The sequence below is a fragment of the Melozone crissalis genome, unplaced genomic scaffold, assembly GCF_028551555.1.
Source record: "Melozone crissalis strain CALT ecotype California unplaced genomic scaffold, PUWL_Pcris_2 ptg000056l_1, whole genome shotgun sequence".
NCBI lineage: Eukaryota > Metazoa > Chordata > Aves > Passeriformes > Passerellidae > Melozone > Melozone crissalis.
Genome location: NW_026535834.1, coordinates 3,462,801 through 3,475,249, shown reverse-complemented (window position 1 = coordinate 3,475,249; position 12,449 = coordinate 3,462,801). Strand labels below are relative to the sequence as shown.

Sequence of the window (12,449 nt, the reverse complement as noted above, 5' to 3'; positions counted from 1 at the left end):
GTGGCATTTGTGCTTGTGTTGAGGTCCCAGTGCTGGAAAAATTTTACAGTCCGTCAGTGACTTGGAATTGGCAGTTTCAGGTATGGTCTTGCCCAAGGTGACTTTACATGCAGGGTCTTTTTAGAGAGTGAGGTTGATGCTGGGAAGTTCAGCTCCTGAAATGCAACATTTAGAAATCTGGGAGCAGTGAAGGAGTTTGGTTTAACAAGGTGGGGAGGGAATTCAAAAAGGTATGCTGAATTCTCTCCTGAAAAAGCCTCCTTTTAAATTCAAAGCTTATTGCTTTATCTTGACTTTTAGAAAACCTGCATGAAACTTACTTGCCTTTGAAAGCTTGATAGAAACTCTTGAAGTACTTTGACTGAAACAGAAAATTTAATAGTGAGGCATTTTGAGCACTGAACGATGTTTGTGGGCAGGTAATTTAAACAGGTACTAATATGGAACAGTGTTGTACTTGAAAGGCTGCAACTGGTGAACACACATAAATGGGGGAAATATCACTGGGAGCAATAAAATCTAGGGATGCTTCATACTTCTTTCATTGCAAACAATTTTTATGGTATGGCCTGTGAAGCAATTGAAATGCAGAGAGCTGGCACATCACTAGATTGATAATTCCTCTTGCTTCTTACAGCTTATACTCAGTACAGATGTCCCCAATTCTTTCTTTCTATCACATTAAAGTTTCTTGTCTGCTTCAATTTCATGCCTGCCTCAAACGTAGCATTTTTCAAAATTGTCCCTCCAATTTATTTTTTTTGCCTCTTTAAAAGTTTATATCAGATGAAACCTAACTGCTAGTTTCTATCCCAGGGTTTACACTTAAATTTTTAACAAGCTCGTTTTTAAGATTGGTCTTCCTTGAGAGAGCACTTGGCTGATCCATCAATAATTATGTAGTAATAAAGCAACTGTGTAAAAATGGCACCTTCGTGCTGAACAGATTGGTTTGCAGAGCCACTGACAAAGATGAATGTTTATTACAATTTACTACTTTTGGTTCTGCAGATGCAATAGAGCTATTTTTTCTTTTTGGCTTAAGTGTCACGAAAAGTAATTTCCAATTGTGGAATCTTTATGATAATAAGGATGTATAACTAGCAGAACTCAGGCTAACTTTCAAATACCAGCATGAGTTTTCAATACTGGTAATTTAGGAAAAAAAAATAAGCAGAACATCTTTTACTTTATTTTGTTGCTGAAAAATTTTTTTAAGCAATCACTTGGATAGAACCCTACAATATCATGTAGTTACTCTTCTAAATTAATTGCTGTAATATTAATTGTTAATTCTTCAAAAATTGGCAAGTTTCCTCATTTTCTTTGCTGCATCCAAAGATTTCTAATGTTGATTTTACTACAATGTGAAGGAAAATGCAACATCTAAAATTAGCACAAAAGCCTGAAATTGTTGTTCTTGTTTCTTTTTTTTTTAAGTGCCAGCACAATTAAGGCTGTGATTTATATGACTTTTATTGTTCAAATCTGCCCTCTCCTTTTGCACAAAATACAGAATAACATATTCTGTAAGTTTTTATGGCCGGGTAGATGTGTCATTTCAGTCAGCCAAGCTGGCTGATTGCAGTGTCACTGCAGTGATGAAATTGTCTCTCAGTAGCAGCTGAGAAACACCTTGAGCATTAAACTTTAGTGGCTGCAGATGTTGGGATGCGTGCCTCTGGCACAGCCTCTGGGTGTTCCTTTGCTGGATTTCCCGGGTGATGTTGGGGTACCAAGGTCCTGTCAGGGGGGTCAGAGCTACAAGGTGCTGTCATCCCCTTGCAAAGGCCAGAATTCCTGGCATCTTTCCCTTTGCTGCCTGAAGTAGTGACTTGGCCTGATGTTGGGTCTGTTACTCCTGGTTTGGAGGGAGGGGTGCTCCCAAAAGGCCCTTGAGTGTCAAAGCTGCAGCCTCATCCCCTGGGTCGCTGGTGTGAGCTGTTCCACAGACCAGTTTGCTGCCACAGCCCTCAAGCCCTTGTGGCAACTTGCAGCTACGTCAGCAAACGCTTTCAACCCAGGTCATTCATTTCAGTTGGCAGCTGCTGACAGAAATGTTCCTTTGCTTGGCTTTGTTTTAGCATTTAATGATTTTTATGTTGGTTTTGATGGCGTGAAGGGAATTGCATGGGAGTGTTTTGTCTGGACTTTAGTATTCTCTGCTTTATCTTGCTAGCAAGATTTAAAATCTTACTCCTTCAGGAGACAGGGCTTTTGTCTGTGCATCTTGCAAGCTCTTCCCTCACCGGTCCCTTCTGTCAGCTCGTTATCCTGGGCTTATTTCACTACACAGCTCATGATGCTAAAGTTTGGTGTGGAAAGAATTTGCCTAGTTAAAACTAGCATCAGGAACAATCCATCTCTTCTTACCAAAAGAAATAATATAAAAATAAATGTCTATTCCATAGAAGAGGATGGTAGATCTGAATTTGAAATCGTGATCTGGCAGGTTTTGTAATGAAATTATAAAATGTTATTCAGAACTTATTTTCAGAAGACAACTGTGGTTTCGTTAATTCAAAATAAACTTTCCTGATTTCAGAGAGATTAGTTACCCGTGGTGCTGAATGTGTTTAAATGAGCTCATGCAAGCAAAGAACATCACTCTCTCCCAGTGGGCTGTGGACATGTAGTCATGTTCCTGAAAGTAGGTGCTAAAATGCTGTGTATTATGGAGGACCTGGATTGAGCTCCAGAAAGTATCATCATTCAGTTAATTAAAGAAGAACAACTCTGATACTATGCCATATGCTGTACAATCAAGTGGCTGCATGGCAGAAAGAGCCATGGGTCCTTCCAGACTGAGACATGATTTGTTACTTTCTGCCTCTTCAACACCATGTTAAGTAGAGGCCTAATATATTTAAATAAAGAATTAATTACATGTGGATGTGGGACCTGTCTTTTCCAGTAAGCTCTTTGAAATGCTTACTGAGTTTTTGAGATTTAGTAAAATCTTTCCAAAGTCTTTGCTTTGCTGTACATCTAATCAACGTTTAAGCAGGGTCCTTTGTGTGCCTGTAACCTGGAGAGGATGGCCAGATTGAGGAGAAACTGTGATCAGCAATGCAGAACTTAGCTAAAATGACACATGAAGTATAGCCCTGTTAGTATATAAAGTTTATATACAAGTCAAATGTTGAGATTAATCATAAGGACAGGTTGCACAAGCAGATGGCTGGCCTTCCTGATAGCCATTAGCTCGAAAGGCTGGCTTTGAAACCAGCTCCATGCTTTATAGGTGAATCATGCTGCTGGGCTTTGTTGGGAAAAGGTTATTTCTGCAGCTCCACCAAAACCTCCTGTGCACAAAAGTGCCTTTTCCCACTGTTCCTGGATGATAAGACAAATTATTCTTCAGGAACTTCTCCACAACTTTCTTCTCTTGGAGAGCTGCAGTGTCAGAGGGCACTGCAGCGCTGTGATGGATGGATCTCCAGCATATGGAGTACACATGCTAATTGTGCTCTGCTTGTGGATCGCTCTGTCCAAATGCCAAGGCCTCAGAGCTGCTGCAGGCAAAATGTTAAAATCCTCCTCTGTCTGCCATGCATTGGGGGAAAGGTTCATGGCAGTCACTAAAACGTAGGGGAGAGGAGGAGGAGGAGGTGAGGGACAGAGCCCATGCCCATCCTCCCCAGGAGTTCCTGCAGGAGCTGGGCTGTCTGCAGCTGTGCCCAGGTGACCAAGGGACCTTCCTGTGCTCCAGTGGCACCTGGAGCCATGCTGGCAGTGCCTAAACTCTGGATTGCAGACGTCCTTATATGCTTCATGTATATAGATAATTGCCTGAATGGACACAAAACTGCCTTGGTCCCTGGGGAAGGGCTCCTACAAGAGCTCTGTTTGATAGAGAAGTACTTTATCACCTTCATGTTTCTCAGCCATTAGGCATGGTCAGAGACAAAAAGATAGCACTTCATCTAACAAGAAACAGTGCAACTGCTGTAATTGTTATTTTAAAATATGGTCTGTGCTGGCTGCAGGTCTCTGTTGCGTAATGGCTGATGCTCTCACCACAGATCTGCAATTTTGTAGCTGCCACCTTTTGAGCATTCAAGCCAAGTATCTCCTACTTCCATGTTTGTCAACCCCAGCTGGTGATCCTGATCACCAAACCAGTCAGGATCTTGTGTATCCTTTCTCTCTGCTCCCTGTCTCTGATAGTCCTGGCAACATGGAACTCTGCCTGGTACCTGCTCTGAGTCCAGCCCCCATCCATCTCAGAGGATTTCCTGTGGGCCAAGTTCCCACCTTGCTTGTGATAGGGGAGCTTCTGCTCTTGTCTGTTGCTCTATTTAATAATAAGAATATTTTTTAATCTTCTCTTTCCTCTCCCCATCTGTGTAATTCCTTGCTTGCTATTTCTCATTAGCGATGAAGGAAGGAAGAAGCTGGGTAACAAAATGAGAAATTTCTTACCTAATAATTTTCTTTCAGTTAACAGCTTCTCACCATTCAGCCTGCCCGGACAGTGTGGTAAATGGCCAGGCCACAAATTGATTTTTTACCTCTAAATAAAGACTTGGGTATATAATTTCATACTCTATGTTTTAATGTTGTCTTAATGCTAATAATTTTCTGCTGAAATATTTCTGTGGTCTGGGTGGCTTGTGGTGGCTGGTGCTGAGCTTGTCACAAGATCTACCATAGATGAGCTCTGAACCTCAAAGGAGGGGGTAGAAATCATCCCACCTTTGCTAAGAGATGGTAAGAGTACTAGATGCAAGTTATAAGTAGAAAGTTCAACTCATTTCACTTTCTTGCTCAGCTGGGTAAGTTATCTTGGTCGGCTGTTTTTGACCTGGAGCAGCCCTTTGGTGCAGTTTGTGTTGGAAGAGACCTTAAAGATCATCTCGTTCAACCTCCCTGTCATGGACTGCCAACCCACTAGATCAGGTTGTGTATGTTCTATAGTTATATGGCTGTATGCATTTAAATTTTTTTTCCTGGTGGAGCAGAAATTGATTCAAAATAAATGGAAAAAAAACCAAACCAAACCAAAACAAACAACTATAATAGTCCAAGCAAAATTCTAGGATTTGCTTTTAAGTTCTCTGTAGTGCAGAGCTCACCGTTGTGTTTTATTTTGTAGGGGGGGTTAGAGGAGGAGATTTGCTTCTCACTAACACATCTGCTGGGGTGTCTGAGTGCTGGCCAGCCAAGGACCCTGGGCTTGCAGCAGAGCATTTAGCGCCCGCAGCAAGACCTGGCCAGTTACAGAAATGATGCTTCAGCACTTACACACGGAGCCAGCTGTTCCCTTTGAGGCCGGCTTGGGTGTAAAGTGCTCTTGCTGTTTTACATAGTGGTCTGTCAGGATGGGGAGAGCGAGCTGGAGTGGGATGTGAGCCTGGCTGCCTTTGCTGTTGGCTCTCCAGGGTGTTGGGCTGCCCTTGCCTCTGCCAGAGACAGCAGCAGTGCTCTGCCCTGGTGGGGTTTGCAGAGGGGAGCTCACTCACATGCTCATCACTTCTTCTCCTTGGTCTCTCCCTTTCTACAAACTGTTACTCTTGGATCCCCCTGCACAGTTTTTTTAAAAAATGCAGAAAATACAGGCCAGAAGGCACAAAAAGTAAAATGAAGGCTGGGGGAAGGGAAAGGGGAGAAAAGATGCCAAGAACAGCATAAAAGGCAAAGGAGGAAAATACAGCAGGGAATTGGTGATCGGCTGGAAAAGCACAGTAAGCAGGGGAAATCTGTCTTTATAGTTTTCATTTTATAAAGTTTAAAGTCCATAACTGTTGAGGCAGGAGGGGGTGGATGTATGGATGTAGGCTGAGGTGTGAGTGTGTGGCACTTGGGCACTGGTGCCATGGTCAGTCATGGCACTGCTGGGTGCAGAAATCAGAGGCTAGAGAAGACTTGTGTCTGTGCATAGGAGCTCTTCAATTTCCATGGTTCGGCTCTGAAAAATATAATTTGTGGTAGTTAGGTTGTATGTTTCTGTGTGAGTATTGGTCAGTTTGACTATTGGTTCCATCAGCAAAAGATAACTCTTTTGGTGCTGTTCAGAGCAGCTGTTCTCTGAGCCCTCAGTCATGGCAGTGAGATCAGAAGAGGACGACAGGTTGCAACAAGTAGGTTGCATAAACCCTGCTCTTTTTCATTGTTTTCCAAAGGTGTTGGGGGAACGTGAACGTTATTCCAGAAGAAGAACATCTGCTGCTGGTTTTGAGGACAGTGTCAAGATGTTCTTCTGTTCAAAAGCCTAATTTTCAGCTGTATTTATTTTTTGGGAGGTTGAAAGGGTTTTTTTCTTAAGGGCTTTTTATGTTGCCATGTAGTTCAATGAACATGAGCTTACCTTTTCAAAGAAAAGTCTTCAGAATCAGAAGGGTTTTGTTTATTGCTGGACTGGTTTTGTACTGCCTGCTTTGAAGAAATACATATTGCAGGGAGGATTTCTGGAAAGAATGGAGAGATTAACTGTTTCTCTGAAGCATTAAGTTTAGGTTAACAAATTTCCATGTCTGTTAGACGAGTGGTATAACCTCTAACTGGATATTAAATATGAGGATGTGGTTAGGTTAGTGCTCCATGGACTATGAGGTGAAACAATAGCATTTGTTTCAGTATAGATGTGCTCTCAGGAAAGCAGCAGGGTTGGTGGTTAGGTATATTTTTTTTTTTCAAAATTGAAATTTAATTTATAAAAAATATGTTCACTATGTAATAAAAGTTCAGTGAGAGTGATTGACTGCAGGAAAAAGCTTTTCTCATAATTTATTCCCATATATCATCAAGCACAGAAACCTGAAATTCCGTTCCTGTGACGGGGTAATGGTTCTGAGACCACCATAGGAAGGTGCTGGTGGGGGAAGGCTGTCGGGTGTCACTCAGCTGTGCAGGACAGACAGAGCATCTGCAGCTTAAGTCTCAGTGTGGGGAAATGGGAGGAGGCACTTAATAAACATGGGTTTCTGGTTCTGTGCTGCATTAAGGCCCAGTGTTGTAGGAAAATCTTTTAACTGGCTGTTACACTGCTTTGCTTTGTGAGAAAGTCCTATTTTGAGTAGACAGGAGTGAGGAATTAGCTGATGAGCTTCTACATCCCAGCTTTTATACAGTCTGACCTTGCCGAGCTGCAATAGCAGAATATGTGGAATTTCTTTTTTTTTAATGATGCCTTTTTTTAAATTGTGCCTTTTCCCTCTTTGCCCTTCATTTGCACCGTCTTGGGCTTTGGTTCTACGCTTCTCACAGTGCCGGGGTGAGGGGCTGTCCCTGGGCGCCGTGCAGAGGCAGGGCTGTGCCCTGGCAGTGCTGGCAGCCCGGTGCCGGCCGGCAGCGCTTCCCACCAGCCCTGGTCGGCAGCAATGAGTGTTTCTGGGAAGATGGGGCCTCTCTCTGTGTGCTGTGATGTGTTTGCTTTCTCTGAGGAACTATCAGGCTGGAAACTTGGCTTTGCCTGGAGAGGACCCCTTAACCTTGCCTTGGCAGAAGGAAATAATAAAGTGACAGACTTCATTTATCTTTACGCTGCGCGCGCGGCCTCGTGCGCTCCGTACACCACCAGACCTAAATCCTGGCACTGTGATTTGGCACTGTGAAGGAGTAGGCTGTAATTTTCAAGGTGGCTCCAGGTACAATGAAGTAAAAAACATTTTCTCCTAAATACAAGCATAAACATCGTGTTTTGTGACCTTATTTCGTCAGCAAGTGCAATTAATTTTGCTCTGCCCTTACGTTTTGTTTTTGTGGAATATTTCTTCTGTAACAGCACACAACTGTGCTGCTGAAGGTGAGCTGGGGGAAGTGGAGGGAGTGCTTGCTGTGGGATGGGAGCATGGCAGGGCGGGCTGGGATTGCACAAAGAGGCTCCTTACCTGGAGCAGTGGGGTTGGCAACAGCTTAAACCAGCCAGGATTACCTCCCAGCCTGCTCTGGAGGGAGGCTCCTGCCCGGTGTTAGTGAAACTCACAGTGTTCTCTGCTCTTATGGCCCTGCAGACTCTGCTCACGGCTTGATGTGTGGTGTGTTCGTTTGCACACCCATCTATCCTTGTACTTCATCCTGTGCTGCTGCTGCTGCTGCTGCTGCAGCATTTTCACATCCATTTCTCTTCCCTGCCTGGTCCCTGCAGTGCCATCACCACGGCACTGTGTCTGCCTGGTGCTGCTCCCCTCCTGGTTACCCACCCTTAATGCCTGCTCCCTTCACCCCCTCTGGTAAATCAGTCATCTCCCCCTCCAGATGGGTTTGTGTCCCCTCTGATCAGCCAGTCAATGATATCCTGGGGTGGTTGTGCAGTGCCTTTTTTGACTCTCAGCCATCGCCTTCCCTTCGCACTCGTTGCAGCTCCCCAAAGTGGCACCGGCCTCGCTCATCAATTTGAGATGTTAAAGCATTTCTGCCCATTGGGTCTCTCTGATGGTCTGTGGGAGCTTTTTGTGGCTCCCATTGGATTTAATCCCTCCCTGGAGAGCAGCAATCAATCCCAGTGTTTCTGCTGCCCCAGGCTCAGGTTGTTTGGTTTGTTGCATAAGGATTTTTGTTGCTGAAAATGCATCTCCCAACTCTTTTCAGATTTTGTCGTGCTCTGGCCCCAAGTATTTCTTGAATACTGGAGGTGCTTTGTGTCTGGTTTTGTGCCAAATAGGTGGAAAGGGTCTTTGTTTAAACTCCTTGCTGTGAAATGCTGTGGTGAAGGATGTATTTGCTCCATAGGACCAGAGGACCAAGTGCCTTTCTATTATATCTGCCGTAGAGGATTTCCTGGGAAGTGTTCAGCCTCCATTTCTGTCTGTAAGGAAATCCTCTTATCTGGGCAGAGCAATAAATAGTGCTGCCTCCTGTAATAGAAACAGAAAAACATATTCTTCACGTGGCTGTTTTTAAAAATGTGGGGTTTAAAATATATCGGGTGGAATGATTCTTCTGTAATAAATCCCCATAATAGTGCACTATGTATGCATTTAACTGGCTGCACAGAGGTAGGGAGAGGGGCAGAGGGTGTGTTAAAAGATGATTTAGTGTGTATTTAGTAATGACAAGAGCAGTAAATAATCCTACAGGTTTACAAACCTAATCCTCAGTGTCTGATTGTAGCCCTCATGTCTACTGGAATTGGTTGGGAAGATGTTACAAGGCTGTAAAGGGAGGGCTTTGGGGGAGTTTATTTTTAAATTTTTGGGGAGCTGGCTGGATGATTGATGGTTTTAGGTAGTATGAATGCACTGATTCAGTACCTTGATGGAAAGCTCTTGAAGTGCCTGTCCTCCTCCACTTGCTACAGAGCTGTTGGGTGAGGATGGAGTAGGCTGGTCCTTGCTCCGAGCTCTTCCTGGTGATCCTTTCATTTAACAACTGGATTTGGAGGGAAGGGGAGGAGTGTTGTTGTTCTTAATGCCCAACTCATTTTTTGCCTGTGCCCTGCAGTAAAGTGGTTGTTTTTCTTAACAGAAGAAATCCATGATGTCTCAGAGCTGTGCCACGTGATGCTTCTGCTTTTAAATAAGCTCTTAAGAGGCTGGACCAGATGTTGGCCACATCTGTGTTTTTATTTCGTCGAACATTTCATTTCGACCCTTTTATTAAAAGAGAAAATGATAATTTAGAAATCACTTTGAAAAGTTTAGCAGCTAGGAAGATCTTTCTGGTATATAACAAAGCAATGGGTTTGCTTTCCATGCCCTGCAGTGAGCCATGTACCATCAAGCAGACAGATATTTGTGGCTGGTAGGGTCTACTCCTGTTGGAAACGATTGCCATGGAAATTTTCATGCCAAAATGGATGTGTTTTATTTCGAATTGGCATTCTGTAATGAAACATGTTTTTTTTTTTTTTTCTCAGTGAAAGCATTAAACTCAGGATTTTAAGGCACCTTCACTTCTGAAAAACTCATTTAATGAATGCCTATTGCCATGGCAGGAAAAAGGAAGATTTGCAGGCAGAGGGATATCCTGCAATTACTCCCTCTGCTGCTGTTACGGGGGTCTAAGAAATGCTTATTATGTGTAACTTGCTTCTGGATTCTTCTCTGCAATTTAACAGTTGGAGAATGAGTTTTCTGTCCCTGTTGCTAATTGATCCAATGAGAAAAACTGGCACCTAATTCAGTAACAAGTTATATTTAAAATGACAAGTGAAATTGTTCATGGTGCCTGAAATTGCATCGTTTTCAGTCTGGCATGTTAGGGCTGTGTAAGAAAACAGGCACCTACTGTACTGTAACATATTAAATTTTAAACCTCTGATCCAAAAATATAGCAGGGTATAGGAGGAGCAAGGTGTATAATGATGAAAAGCAGTGGCAGCTTGATTTCAGTGGGATACTTTAGTGGGATACTACTCTTTTATTCTTTTTAAGATGCTTTGGCTGTTTTTACTACAATAAATATTGGGATCAATTTATATAAAGTTGAACAGTGAGTATGTCCATCACTGCTTCCAAGTTTTGGTTTTGTAACCTCTGATTTTCAGAACTTACTAGCAATTTTCAAGATTGGCTCCATTTTTCTTTGTTGATAATTCCAAGCCTTTATAGATAGTGGCCAGTTTAGTTTATCTGGTACAATGAACAGTGAAGAAAAATAAATCCTTTATTTGTGCAGGTAAACCAAATTGAAAATTTGGGGTTTTTCTTCCAAAAAAACCCTTGAGGAAACAAGGGGTAGATAATGCCAAGAAGGTGGAGGCCATCCCCCCTTCTGTCCTACAACTTGGTGGTTAAAGTGGTACCCAGAATATGGGGGACCCAGTTGAAGTCTCATTTTTGTATGAGCTCCTTCCAGCCTAGGAGCCAGGTTATCCTGGGCTCCCCTTGCACTCTGCTGTTGAGCTGTTTTATTTCATGTCATGGAGCATTTCTTGGACCCAGGCAGACCAGCTCCTAGGAAGGTTTCTCAGACAGTGGACTACAGTATTTGCTCCTTTCCTTGGTGAAAATTCATCCATTTTGCTCACTGGCAGTTTCTGTCTTGATTCCAGGAGGAGAGATGTACAGTTCTGTCTTGAAGAATACCCTGCCCTCCCTTGTGTGACTCCACTCCATGCTTTGAATGATTATTCTTTGCTAAAAAAAGTGTCAGTTTTTTAGTTAGTTGCATTAAAAAGGCAGCAAACCACCAGGATGTATTTTGTCACCTCGTTTTTCCTCATCCATCCAAGCCAGGGCCATGTCCTGGGTGCATCCCTGCCTGGCTGGGAGCAGGGTGCCTGCATGAGGAGCTGCTGGCACTGGTGCAGAAAGTTCTGCTCTCACTGCACTGTGCAGAGCTCAGAGCAGAAGAAAAGCATATGTACTGATCAATTATGGAGTTATTATAAAACCTTCTGCACTTCTAAAGTATTTTGGGGAAAAAGGGTTTTAAAGTAAATCTGGTGCCTGGGACTAATGCGATTGATTTATAAATGTAACGACAGTGAGAAATGTTCTTTAAAGCTTTTTTGGTCAAATTAGCACCACATTATCTGAGCTGGTAAACTTGATATTACTTTTATGAGACAATCTCAGGAAAAAAATCAAACCATAGTGTTACAGAGGGCTGGAGCACCTCTGTTGAGAGGAAGGGCTGAGAAAACTCAAATTGTTGAGCCTGGCGAAGAGAAGGCTTCAGGGTGACCCATCTCCAGACTTTCAGTACCTTAAAGATCTACAAAAGAGCTGGAGAGGGACGTTTTACAAGGGCATGGAGTGACTGGACAATGGGGAATGGCTTCAAACTGATAGCTTTAGACTGGATATTAAGAAGAAATTGTTTACTGTGAGGATGGTGAGACACTGGAATATGTTGCCTGGAGAAACTGAGGATGCCCCATTCCTGGAGGTGTTCAAAGCCAGGTCAGATGGGGCTTTGAGCAAGCTGCTCTGGTGGAAGGTGTCCCTGCCCATGGCTGGGAGTTGGAATGGGATGATCTTTAAGGTCCCTTCCAGCTCAAACCATTCTTGGTTCTGTGCTGTTCCTTGTGATGGGAGATTTTTGGGGGCTTAAAGCCCCTTTTGCTTGTGGCTTGGGGTGGAAAGTGTAAAACTTTCTGTTGGTTGTTTAAGGTGGATTTTGAAAAGAGATTTGTGAGGGCTCAGTGGCTGATCCCAGGGATGTCTGTTGAGTTGAGCACCCATACCCTTTGCACCCCCTCAGGGAGCTCAGACTTTATTCCTAACCAGGTGTTTTGGTTGGATTCCCAGCCCTGTTATTTCACATACTTCAGGCTACTGATTTGAACCTGACTTTTGCCAAGCAGGTAATTGTTTTATCTTCTGGGAATGCTCTTAATTCCAGGCTTTGCCTGACTTTACCATTTGGTTGCCATGATCTGCCACTGGATCCTGTCATCACCCTCTGCTGGTCCAGCACTGTGCCGGAGCACCAGGCTGGGGAATCAATCCATCAAAGATCTTGGTTTGTGGGGAGGCACATCCCCAGCGCTGGGGAGTGGGAGCTGTGAACATGCCAAACTGTTTTGGCACCATTTTGGTTTTAATTTGTTATTGTTGATT

At 43.4% G+C, this 12,449-nt stretch overlaps 1 protein-coding gene across 1 annotated transcript in view; it reads left to right on the top strand.

Moving 5' to 3' along the window:
* BRF1 (BRF1 RNA polymerase III transcription initiation factor subunit) overlaps window positions 1-12,449 on the top strand; it is a 170,704-nt gene that overhangs the window by 108,964 nt on the left and 49,291 nt on the right. The gene's annotated exons all lie outside the window — the stretch shown is intronic.